We start from the raw sequence: 13,137 nt of genomic DNA on the forward strand, positions 1-13,137 counted from the left end.
CTGTGTCTCTCTCTGTCAAATAAATAAATAAAATCTTAAAAAAAATAAAAATAAAAAAAATAAAGAGCCCTCCAGGTGATTCTGACACTCACTGAAGTCTGAGACCCTCTGCTCCAGAACACAGTGAGAACATGGGAGGAGAGGAGAGAAAACCAGAGGTCAAGGGCAGAGAGCAGTCTGTCCAGTGGCGGTTACACGAAGCACTAAGAATCCAAGGCAGTAACTACACGGAGGAACGAGAAAAGCCATGTGAAGAAAAGCAGAAGTCAGCTCGCAGGACTTGGTGATACAGAGACTGGATGCGCAGAGGAAGGTGGAGAGCCAGAAGAAGACCAGGCTCCCGGCCTGGGTAACCGGCTTCAAATCCGGGGAAAGACAAGAGATTAACTTTTATTATCATTGCACAGATAAATGTGCCAACCTTGAAACACTCGAGTCTGTTTTTGTAAGCCAGCCTGGAGGCTTCCTGATTCAGGAAGATTGTATTTAAATGCTTTTATAAAACAGCACAGTTGTGAAATGCATCCATGTGCTTTCTTCAGATACATTCTTCAACTATTTTTTTCAGCAATGCATCTTGGAAAGCTTTATAAACAAAAATCAATCCAGATTCAAAGTCTTGGAAGAAGGGAAGCGCTATAGAGAAATTACTTCACACAATCCAAAGAACAGCCATTTGCAGAGAAAAGTATGAAACACTGCTTAATGCTCATCAGAATTTTGAATAGAAAGGAAACAGTACGGTGTCTAATACAAAACGCATGTTAAAGGTTTCTCTGCCCAAGAACGGTTATTTACCTTAAGTCATTGGGCTCGAGATATTGATGGGAAAAAAAAAAGTCCATTCTTAATTAACTATACTCATAAAGGATGCAGTATAATTGAACGGCGGCAAATGTTTCAAAAATAATTTCTGGGTTTATAAAATGTTTTTACACTTATTGTTAAATACGCATGTGTCTAATGTTCTGGATATTCTCTTTTAAAAAAGCAACAAGGCTCACTGTGAAGATGTGACTCCAGGGAGCTGGGAAGCCGTCCAACGTCTCCATCTCCAGGCCCCATCCTTCCTTTGGCCACTTAACACAGAGCAGCCGTCTGGTAGGACGGTCAGGTCGTGTGGTCCTGAGTTGTACAGAGCCATGGACAGCCACTTCTGCCCCCCTCCCACCACCACTCTTTGAAATGGCATCCAACCAACAGCAGCGAGCCTGGAACGGGAAGAACGGGGTCCCATCTGCCGCAGGAGGGATGGGGTCCCGTGCCCCTCCCTGACTCCATCATAGCATCCTACAGACTCCTCGCTGGGGTGTCCTGCATGCAACAACCACCTTATAGACTTACTCCAGAGTTGTCTTACAGTCCCCCACCCCCAAAATCCTAAAGTCATGCTGACTGTACTTTATTAAATGAAATAAGATTACTAACACAAGAGAAGCTGAAGTTCGGCTGTAACTCAGTAAGGACCTTCTGACGGAAAGGGAGGTAATGCAAGTCAGGTGGACCGGTGTCCTCACTTAGAATCGTAACACTTAGGATAGGTCAGCCCTGTTTTACGCACTTTACATTATTAACTCAAAATCTTTATAAGAACTCTATGAGGTGGGTAATGCTATTACCAGCATCCTCCTTTTATAGATGGGGAAAATGAGGCACGGGCAGTTTGAGTGAATCATCCCAGATCCCACAGTGAGGACTGGGCAGAGCTGGGATTTGAACCGGCAGGTGGGGCGAGGTACCACCACGTGTCACCACCTCTCTCCCGGCCAGCTCCTACCTCCATGAGCCCGGGCCCTTCTCCTGCTGCCCTCGCTGGCCTCGCCAGGTTACGGTGCGGTCGGTGAGAGCAGAGATGGAAGGCTGGCCCACGACCCTCAGGAGTGCTCAGCGCGGGCACCGTTCACACTTCTGTCCCCACATACACAACCCCCCGTGGGTCGCACCGTCCCCACGGCGTCATCCCCATCTTGCTCTCTCCCACACCCGGCTGCACGTGCACCCCTGCCTCCACGCCCCCACCATTGTCCCCTTCCTACTGCACAGCACGGGTTCTGCGCAGAGGCCTGGGATGACACCACCAGCCAGAAGTCTTGGCAGCCGTCAGTACAGATGAGGTCTTTGAAAATCCTGGAGCTGGCTCTGAAATTCAAAAGTAGGATAGAAATACCGTACTTTCTAACAACACTGCCGAAATTCTCACCCACGGGTTAATTTCCCCGGGTGGGCTTCTCACTAGCTCTGTGGACCTCATCGGTCTTGCCTTTTGGGATATAGCTGCCCAAACAACCCTCCAAAGTTCTGAAGGTCAGAGGCTGAAACCAATAGCAAGGATTCTTAGCCCACAGCTTGAACTGAACTAACTGGGAGTTTTGCAAACACTTGCTGAAATCTACCCTGTCCCAGGCAGAGCATTTTCTTGAAGCTGTCTTTATTATAAATGAAGGGACTCGGAGCATTCTAACAACTGTTCACCAGGAACCAGGAATCCAAGTTCTTGGCTGCAAAATCACATTCTTTCTTGGTAAACAGTATGAAGAAAATATATCATCTAGTAAGCAGAACAGCAAGAACCCACTGATCTGTTTTTCCACCAGTAAATGGAATGCTGGGGCAGAGTTTTGCTGTTCACTGGTGCCAGGACTAAATGCCCCCAGCATCTCCTCCTGGCCAGTGCCCTGCTCACCTCACCAAGCCTGACGCTCTAAGACACAGTACATTGTAGTTGGGCTCTGGAAAACACTCCTACCACCATTTGGTGAGCACACCCTCACCTAAAGGAGGAACAAAGAGGGACAGTCAGTACAAAGGAAGGCAAGCTGGGCCATCCAACCCAGAAAAGAGGAGGATCAGATGGGGCATCAGAAGTGTCTTCAAATATCTGCCAACATGGAAGAAAAGCAAACCCTGCTCTTAGTCATGGCCAGAGGAGGCACATTCAATCCAGCCTGGGGATGTTTCCAGCTGGTATACTGTCCTCAAAATGGGCTACATTCAGTGGTGATGAGCTAGGTCAGATGGGTGCAGGTGACTATTGTGTCTATGAGACAGAAGTTAAAAAAGACATCTGCAAGGAGAGAAGGAAATAGCAGGAGAAAGAATAGCAACAACAAATAATACAGTATGAAAAAGGAAATAATTGGTTGAGTCACAGAAATAACTATACTTAAGAATCTCACCATTCCCCACTAATTGTCATATGCCCCCATTCACCCCAAACATGAACAAATTTGGTCAAGTTCATGTAAAACCAATACTACTCCGCTATTTCTCAAAACAGATCAGAGAAAGATTTGCAAAGTGCTGTCCTACATGTCAGCTGCTTATGACACTACATAAAAGACAATCTTTTCCAGGTAGGTTCCTGAGGCAAAAAGAAAGGCTTCAGAGCTCTTGAACGGGCTTCTGAAAAGCCGGAGAAGGTACTGTGTCAAGGGTAGCAATCAGCTACAAGAGAACAGATTTGTTGCTGTGGCCAGAAAGAAGCTCAGGAAGCAAAGGGTGTGTTTCCAAAGCTGCAGCACATGGGCTGCCACATGAAAATCAGTAGGTCAAAGCAATGACCTTCAATAAAAAAGCAGTATGTGCTCTTAGGAGAGCGTCTGAAAATAAATTATAGCCTTTTCTCTTTAAGGGGAAGGTAGAATACATGCTCCTTGAGTTTTGTTAGTAGGATGGATGGATGGATGGATGGATGGATGGATGGATGGATAGATGGATGGATGGATAGATAGATAGATAGATAGATAGATAGATAGATAGATAGATAGTTGATATATAGGTAAAAATAGATGTAGATCACAGGCAAACAGATATACAAATGGATGGATAGACAGAAATAGAGATGATAAAGATAGATAAGGCAGACAGGTGGACAGGTAGAAATAGGTACAGATAGTTGATAAAGATGACAGAAATACAGATAGATGATAGAAATATAAACAGAGGGGGGCCTGGGTGGCTCAGTCTTATTAAGCGTCTGCCTTTGGCTCAGGTCATGATCCCACGAGCCCCACAATGGGCTCCTTGCTCAGCAGGAAACCTGCTTCTCTCTTTCCCACTCCCCCGCGTGGTTCCCTCTCTCGCTGTCTCTCTGTCAAAAAATAAATAAAATCTTTAAAATATATATATATATATAAACAGATAAAGTCAGAAAACAAGCTAAAGAAACAATTGTGAAGAAAATGAACCAAAACCCTCTAACAATCTATATAATAGAACATTCTAAAGCTTGTGGTTTCTTTTATTTAGTATTTTAGTACCTCTCTAAGGGCTTACAACTGTGGGATGTTTTAGCACTAAAATTCACTCTACCCAAAAGTCCATCAGAAATAAGGAGGTAGCCACAAATGATGCAAATTCACCTTTCACTGAGGACACATGCAACTGTCCATGTGCTACAAGAAAACAGCAGTCTCCAACAACGGAGGAACACGCTGTTATCCTGAAATGAGCATGAGATGATAAGCTATAAGCCGCCCCAGGACTCACTGGTCTGCCATTGCACTGGGTCCAGTTATGTATGGCAGCAGCACCAGTCGATTCTGGATTAAAATTATGAGTTCCCACGAGAGGGCATTTTCTGGGAAGACTTCATTATAATCCTTTCTCTGCCTCCTTTGAACATTGCCGGTAATCCAGCCAAGGAAAGAGGAACTCTGTATCATGAAGGACTGAACCACAGCCTTAGTAATAAGCTAGAAAGAACTACTATTGGCCTAAATACTGAATTAATTAACAACAGATTTCTTAACTGCAAATTTCTATAAGGTGTAATCAGACGACAAAAGCTTTTAAGGGACCTGGTCAAAGAAGGAAGGGCAGTTGTGAAAAGGGCTTGGAGCTCAGTGCACAGATGCCAGAATATTCCATCCCCTGGACTTCCCTCTAGTCAACTGTACACATTTCTTTAGAGACTTGAATTGTGATCATGAAAGCAAAATATAAGTAAATATCCAAATTCAGTGACCATAAAATCTTCAAGAAAATGTATCACACTTGCAGCATTTTCACTATTGTCCCAGTGGCTATCTTATTAGCAGATTCCATTTTAATGCTAATGAGAAAGAATTTCATAGAATTCACTGATTAAGACAAACCAAGAGTTTAAAAAAGAAAAGGCTTATTATGGTTTTAGAGATGTGCTTCTTCACTGTTACGCAAAATGTTCTGGAAGCACAGACGAGAAGTAGGGCTACCTCTGATAAAGGGGTCTGCCATCCAAACCTCAGCAGTTTGGGACTACCTGTCCTGGGTTAGAAAAAATGGATTTGGGACAATGGAATTTCTTTTCTGACTATTAAGTAAACACGTGAAAAAGGAACAGAAGCAGACACTGGAGATCTGACATCTTTTCAAACTCTATCTGGCCAACAGACATGTTCTAATCTTCACCCACCACTATGCACCTGTCAAAACTGCCCCTAGCTCTAAAGCAGGGTTTCTCAACCTCAGCACTACTGACAACTGGAGTTGGAGGATTCTTTGTGGGGGGACTGTCGTGTGCATCGTGGGACACTTACAGGATCCCTGGTCTCTACACACTAGATGCCTCCTACCTCCCAGTTATGATAACCAAACATGTCTCCAAACATTTTCAAATGTCCCCTGGGAGACAAAATTGCCTCTAGTTGAGAACAACCGCTCTAAAGCATCCAGACCAACAATAAAACACCCCACAAGATCATTCAGCTTCTCACAGTTTGAGGCCACAGGCTACACTGTGAACCCCAGACAACCATCTTGCAAATGTCCGCCATGAGCACAGGGTGGATGGGGTAGGACAGATGGGTCAAGGCAGATGCACCATTATCAGTGGGAAAGCAACTGCACGCCATGATCCAGCAGTGATGAGAACAGATAACAGCACCATCCCTGAGTCTGACAAACACTATCATACAAGAACAAAAGGACAGGCATTGAATTCCTCTCTATGCTAGCCATTGAAAGAAAGGCTAAGTCTCAAACTTATGCCTTAATATTAGCCTTCTGAAGACCATTAAAACAGGGACGATTTTCAAAACAGAGCTTTTCCACAGGAACCAGACCATTTTCACTCTACAATTCAATTCACCAATTTAAAAACCAGACCCACAGCGTCCATCCTTGGGCCCTTCTTGAGCTGGGGCCATGAGGCCACACATATCCTCCCAGACTCTTCCACAGCTACTTGATTTAACGGCAGCATATTGTAACTGGAAATGATTTGTGACAGCTCATAAACAGCTCTGAATACAAACCATTGTCAAAGGAGGTATTAACAAATTTGCACCTCTCAGAGTTCCCACACAGGCAATTTTCTCATCATTCTGACAAGAGAAATGTTTAAGGAAGATGCAACAAACAGTTCTGAGATCTGTGGGCAATGTTTCCCAAATAACTGCATCAAACAGCTACTTCATTTCAGCAATATGAATTTCCTTTCACCCCACCAAGTGCACCTGCAGCATGGGATGCCCAGGCACCTGGGCTTTCCCCCTCCATTCACTCAACCCCCTGCTTTTGACCCCCTTCTTAGAAAAGAGAAGGCTCTCTACTGCATGCCAGTACACATACTAGCTTACCAGGGGTCTCATTTGCAAAGGTCTCTCTAAGAAAGCATCCCCAGGGTGCCAGACCGCTAGAGATGCTGTTGGGAGTGTTCTGTAACTTGACCCTGTTCACACCAGCTCTGGATGGAAACCCAGCAGCCCTGATGAAATGCCTGCCCAGAAGCTAGGCTTCAGAAACACCTGACATCGTTCTCACTCAGTACTTCTCAAATTTTAAGGTGCCCGAAACCCCTGGGGACCTTGTTAAAAGGCAGTTTGTGATTTGTGGGGCAGGGGCAGGGCTGAGAGTCTGCATTTCTAATCAGCATCACAGGGAGGTAACTCGGATAACAGAGCCAGGAAAGTGACTCTAACTTAAAAGACGAGTGATTTCTACTCCCCACATAGATAGGACCCACCTCCGATACAGGAGGATGTTTTTAGAGGAAGCAAACAGATTTAGTTTGCTTCCCAAAGTTCCCACCACCAGATTCAGGGCAGTTCATGGATCTGAGTCCTGTCAACATATATAATCACTGTTCTAATTTTCGATAGAATAATAGAGCATTAAAACCTGCTGTGTACATACAGCACCCCCTCCCCCAGGGAATCAAAGCGCTTTAAATTGAATCTTTCTTGCAAAGAAATTCCGTTTCATTTCCGGACAATGACTAACACTCATAATGTCCTAAATAAGTGGTACACTGTTTTCTAAAAGGTTACTTGTGCACAAAGGTTAAGCAGAAACAAGAAGACAACAAACCATAGTAATAAAAGTAGGCCAAATACCACTACTGCTATTACTAATAATAATAATTATTATCATAATAAAAAATTGTCTCCTTATAAAAAATAACAATCAAAACTGCTCCTTCCCTAATCTTCCCCAACCTGATAAAATACAACTCCAGTTGCTCAGCCAAAAACTCGGATGCACCCTTGTCTTTCTCAGCCCTCACTAAACCCTCAACACTCCGCCTTCCAAGTCCTGGCTCATTCTCTGCACCCGGACCACCCTGACCTGGGAAACCCTCATCTCTTGGGACTTGGGACTGTAACAGCCTCCTGTACCGTCACCCACTTCACTCCAAAGAGATCCACACGAACCGAAGCTGAGACACTGCTCTACTCCACACCTGGAATGGCACCCATTCACCAGAGCCCTATAGGGCCGCATAGGACCATGTGCCCACCTGCGCCCCTGGCCTCCCTCCTCTCGCTCTCCCCTCCCCCTGCTCCTCTTCAGCCACATGACCTTGCCCAGGGCCTTCACACAGAGTTCTCTCGCCTAGAAATCATCCTAAATACCCATATAGGCCACTCCCTTGGGTCCATGCTCAAATGTCACCTGAATGATAAAGCCTTCCCTGACCACCTAGACACGCGGAATCCCATTTTCGTTAACAGTGGAGCTTTTCAGAAACACAATATTGGCTGTATCTGTAAGGGCAAAGACTGTCCCTGGAGCTCTAGGCCCAGCTATGCCCCCTAGATCAGGTGAGCAGCCGCAAAGCATCCTGTGCCGGTCTGCACCCAGTCTTCCTTGGCTGTGCAAGGGGAGACCTTCCATACCCCTGCCCAGTCTCTACTCTGCAACCAAGTGAACAGAGCTTGTCATCCTGCAGCTTTGAACACTCCAGTGACTTCCCAAAGCCTATAAGATCCCACCGTCTCAGAGGAGAAAACCCTTAAGCCTCCTGCAGGAACCCCTACCCTGGCCTACTGCACCCCCAGCCCATGTTACTTTGCACTCCCAGTTGCTGAGTCTGTTCCCCTGCCTCTCGTGTGAGCACCTGCTCTGGGCTGGCTCTCCTTCACCGCCCAGCTCCCACCTCCAGAAATCCTCAGGGACCCCAGGAAACCAGAGAACCTCTCTCGTGTTTATGCTTGCCCTCGCCAGCTCTCCCAGAAGCAAGTCTACATCTATTCACAGGACTGCTTGATCCCTGCATTCTCCCCACTTTACAGTCAGCTCTGTGAGGTTGGGCTGAGCTCGCTGAGTCAGTGAGCAGGCTGTCAGGAACTCACGCAAAGGTCTCATGGTCAGTGACACCTGAGTGTAAAGGGCCAAAGTGCTCTGTGCCCAATCAAGAGAGCCTGTGTTCATTTCTACAGAAAAGAAATAAAAATATGATAGATCCTGATCGTTAGGACATTAATATCAAAAAGACGACTCTGAATTCCAGCTTTTTCTGTTACCGAATATATTCCTTCTTTCGTGCTGTCTCTGTCTCTCTCCCTCTCTTACGTGCAGAATTCATAAGGTAATACACACCATATCTCCCTTTACAAATTAACCCCCATTAGCACCTTGTGCCATAATCAATCCCAAAAGGAACCTTGCCTGCTGATATTAAATCAGTCATTAGAAAGACTTATTAGCTTATCCTAATGCTAGTTTACCTGCAGGCTTAGAAATTTCATCAAATAGTGAGGGGAAAGAAGAAAAAAACAGGATTTTTAAAATATTACTCCTCCTAGATTCTTATTACATCTCTATAAAGAAATGAAGTAAATGACACACTTCAGTAAACAGCCTAAGCCTGTTCACGCTAAGAGCGGCAGCATACAAAAATGTGTCAGGCTTCCCCTCACAAGGACTGCCTCCGGTCACCTGGAGGCTCTGGCTTCTGCTGCCCATCCCCCATGTCCTCGGCAGCTGCAATGCCGGACACTTCTCCCTCACTTTCCCCCTGCGGCACCTGTCCGCACCTCTGTGCATCAAGACTGAAGGCATCCCCCACTCGGGGCTCCCCTGGGACACCCAGCAGTCTGATCCTGCATCCAGAGCCCAGACCAGGCGGAAATCACTCAGACTTGGAAGCGGGGGTGGGAGAGGCCGTGTGCCAACAGCAGGCAGGCCTGGACCCTGGACCCTCTGGCTGCCCCTGCTTCCACACGAGCATGCGTTTGTCTCGTGCCATCTGTTCTCGGAGGCCTCGTGGTGCGGCCAGTGGTTTGGAAAATAAGCAAACGCCGACATACAAAATAAACAGAAGAAAAACCCAACACGACTAGATGGGTGCTATACTAGAACAGGGCCCAGCTTCCAATATCCTGGTGCAGCCATGACTGTGGACACGGAAGGAAGATGGCAAAGGAGGCTGCTTCTCCATGTTTCGTGTAAGCTTTGCTTGTAGAATCAGCCAACAGCATCCCAGTTTCTCCCACCGGCTTCTTCACATTCTTCAGCAGCCCTTACGCATTATATATTCAGATATTTGCCACACACGTCGTGTCTGAGATTCCACCCTGTGTGGACTCATTCACATGAGGACACTATGTGACACCACAGAGTTACAATGTCACAGTTGTATGTCACAGGTACACAAAAAAAATGCGTCGATATCTACCTGTAATGAATTCCTAATTCTGAAGATGACTAAGTACAGAGGCCGGACCTTGTCACCCACATGTGCAGCAGTCCCAGTGCCTAATAAGGCTGCACTGGGGACCCACCAAGTTCCAATGGAATGACTACAGTGCAACCCTGTCATCGGTCTCAGGTTTCTCTTCATAATTATAATAATGTTAGCAATGGCTACTGGAAGTATGTCTCATGTGCATCAAAGGTCAGTCACCTGGTCCAACACAGGGCTGTGGCCTTCCTCTGGGTCCCCAGAACCCGGGTACACCGGGCAGAATGCACACAGTAAATAAGTGTTGAAGAAATGAATGCATATTTGCATTTGAGCTTCAGCAGTGACATCTACTTTTCACTAAAAACTTCATGTTCAGCAAGGAGGCTTATTCTTGTTCCAATATGGGAAGGCTTCCAACATGACCTGTTTCTCACTGGAAGACCCAAGTCCCCTTTGAATCATTTCTGTGCAACCACAAAAATAACATTCTTTTCAATTTGCATCATTTGCAGAGTTGAGTTTTCATAGAAGTCACATATTTGTTTTGAAGACCAGTAAGAAAGGCATCCTAGCCTCCTCCAAGGAGGCCACAGGTCAAGAATTCCACATTTGGATTAAGCAACTGTTCCTCAAGATACCATCTCCTTAAAATGTAAATGATCCTGCGGGCTCAATTCTGAAAACACTAATAGCTATTAACACCTTGGTGTGAAGTAGCTTAGCAGTTAAACCCATAAACCTATTTATTAGTAGTCTGGTGGTCATTCATTCACTCAACAAACAATTCCCAGATAACGCCTAATGAAGTTAATGGGGTGCCTGTGCCTGGCACCAGCCAATAACGGGGGGAAAGCATAAGAAAGACAGCTCTGCCAGCAGAAAGGAGTACATCTGCAGCGGGGTAACTCTTCAATCCCCTGGCATCCAAGTGATGCTGTACGGATCCAGGGCACCTAGGGAAGGTGGGATATGGAAGTAAAGCCATTGTTCTGTGAGATCCTGCCCTCTAGCCTGGCTCCTACAGTTACATATCTCTAGACAAATGGACCTTTCCTTGAGGTCATACTGGGTCACAATGAATAACAGACACAAACTACAAGTGCCATATAAAGGCTCCAGAGAGACTTTTCCAACAAATCCTACTCCATATTCCTTGCATGTAGAGTATTCTCCTTGGAAACTGTGGCAAAAAAGCAGGAAAAAGATCACACCAAGTCTGCATTTAAAGGTGCCTGCAGCAGCAGCCCTAGAGCATTAGGAAGAGACCACATGATAACACACAAGCATGCCAGGTGAGATCCCACAGGTTGCGGGTACACATGTGGGAAGGGCACTGCTGAGGGAGGGTCACAATGACCCATCTAAGGCCAAGTTACTCAACAGGAAAAGAGAGCTGGTGGCGACAGAGTGTGATTAGCCATAGGCTAATACCCAAAATGGGTAATGACCAACTTGGACTCAGTCTCTTGTTCTCTACTTTTAGAGAGTTTGAAATGTTACCATAATAAAAAGTTAAAAATAAAATTGTTTAAAGAATAAAAAAGGGCAGTGGCTAAATGTAATGTGGCATACTGGATGGAATCCAAGAACAGAAAAAGGACGTCAGTAGAAAAGCTAGTAAAATCCAAATCAAGTCTGTGGTATTAGTTAGCAGTTCTGTACCAACGTCAACTTGATATGTGATCAAATTACCACAATGCTAATGCAGTAAGTATGCAGTGGTTAGGCAAAACAGAAATACTAGGGGACGCTGGGTGAAGGGCATACAGGAACTCTCTGCACCTTCTTTGCAACTCTTCCAGAAGTCTACAGTTATTCCAAAGTAATTGATGGGAAGGTTAAAAAAAAAAAAAAAAAAAAGCAGTGGCTTAGTGATAGAAAGGGAAGGGATATGGATTTTAAAATCCTGCAGCTACCCTGAAAATGCAACCCATAAGACCTACCACCTCCTGGCATCTAAAAGCTAGTCAGGTTGGAATTTAACAGACCCCTCGTGAGGAGGGATGTGTTCTGAATGATGATGCTTAAAGGTCCTGAGTTTACCCTGGTCTTTTTTGTCCTTAGCATGCCATTACTGTATCTGTGTGCAATAAATACACATTTGCTGTTAGGAAATTTTTTTAAAGTTCTTATAGATAAAAAAGGCATCACAGACTTTCAGGAACAAAACTAACCTTTTAAAAATCCTGAGTTATAGATCTTGTGATCTACCTGCAAGACTACCTAACCCTGAGATTACTAAGTGCATATGTTCTCATTTCTAAGTGTGACTAACAGAACATCGGGACTGCAGAGCACCAGGTCCTCCAAATAAACCAGCTAAATGTTGCAATGGGAGAAGACAGCCTCTGACACAGCTCACTCCACAGTTCATCTCTGGAGGCCAGTTTTCCAAAACAGACAAACACCGGGAATCCTATCACCGTGAATCACGTAGAACCCTGGCCACTCTAATACCTACTCCAGCCACTAAACTGTGGTCCAGTCACCCAGGAGGGGCTGTGGCGTCTGCAGGGGCCACAGAAAGGGAAGCAATCTGCACAGTCTTGGTGTGTGAACATGAATCAATAATAAATCTCTCTCCCTCTCTCCCCATCACCAATGAAGCACTTTACAGAAACCTGACCGCAGATTTCTGCGAGTGATTTAGACAAGTGGCATGGGAGAACTCCACATGTGTCCCAAACTCAGGGCTGCGGAAACACAGCGAATGCACACCACCAGGTGCCGGACAGCCGAGGTGCTCAGGGCCAGCACCGATGGGCACCCAGTTTGATCTCTATACAGGCAAAGCAGACGGAACTTGATGGCAGACCACTTGGACCTTCAGGCTGCCGGCACAGCGTCCCATGCAATTAGCTCTTTAGTGAATGCTTTATGGGGATTTTAGACGATATGGGTTATCTGAATTTATCATTGTTCATGCACTTTAATTAGCCTCTAAAAATACTGGGACCCAACCTTCATGCCAATCTTTGTTCACACATTGAATCCATTTTTAACAATGCATTTTTAATTTGCTCTTGAGCATCTACTTATACATCTGTCAGTGCCCGCCTTGTAATTCCAGGCAGAGACCCACTCTGCAGAAATGAGTAATGACAGCGACAGTGTACTGAGCCCTGAGTCCCACTACATGCTGGACACACACCTCCTCACTCTGCGTGCCTGTTCCCTTAGTCCTCCCACTGGGCTGCAGGCAAGTCGACGCGGAAGCCCAGGAGAAGAGAGGGAACGGGCAGGTCCAT

Source organism: Phoca vitulina, unplaced genomic scaffold (assembly GCF_004348235.1).
Source record: "Phoca vitulina isolate PV1807 unplaced genomic scaffold, GSC_HSeal_1.0 scaffold139, whole genome shotgun sequence".
Classification (NCBI taxonomy): Eukaryota; Metazoa; Chordata; class Mammalia; order Carnivora; family Phocidae; genus Phoca; species Phoca vitulina.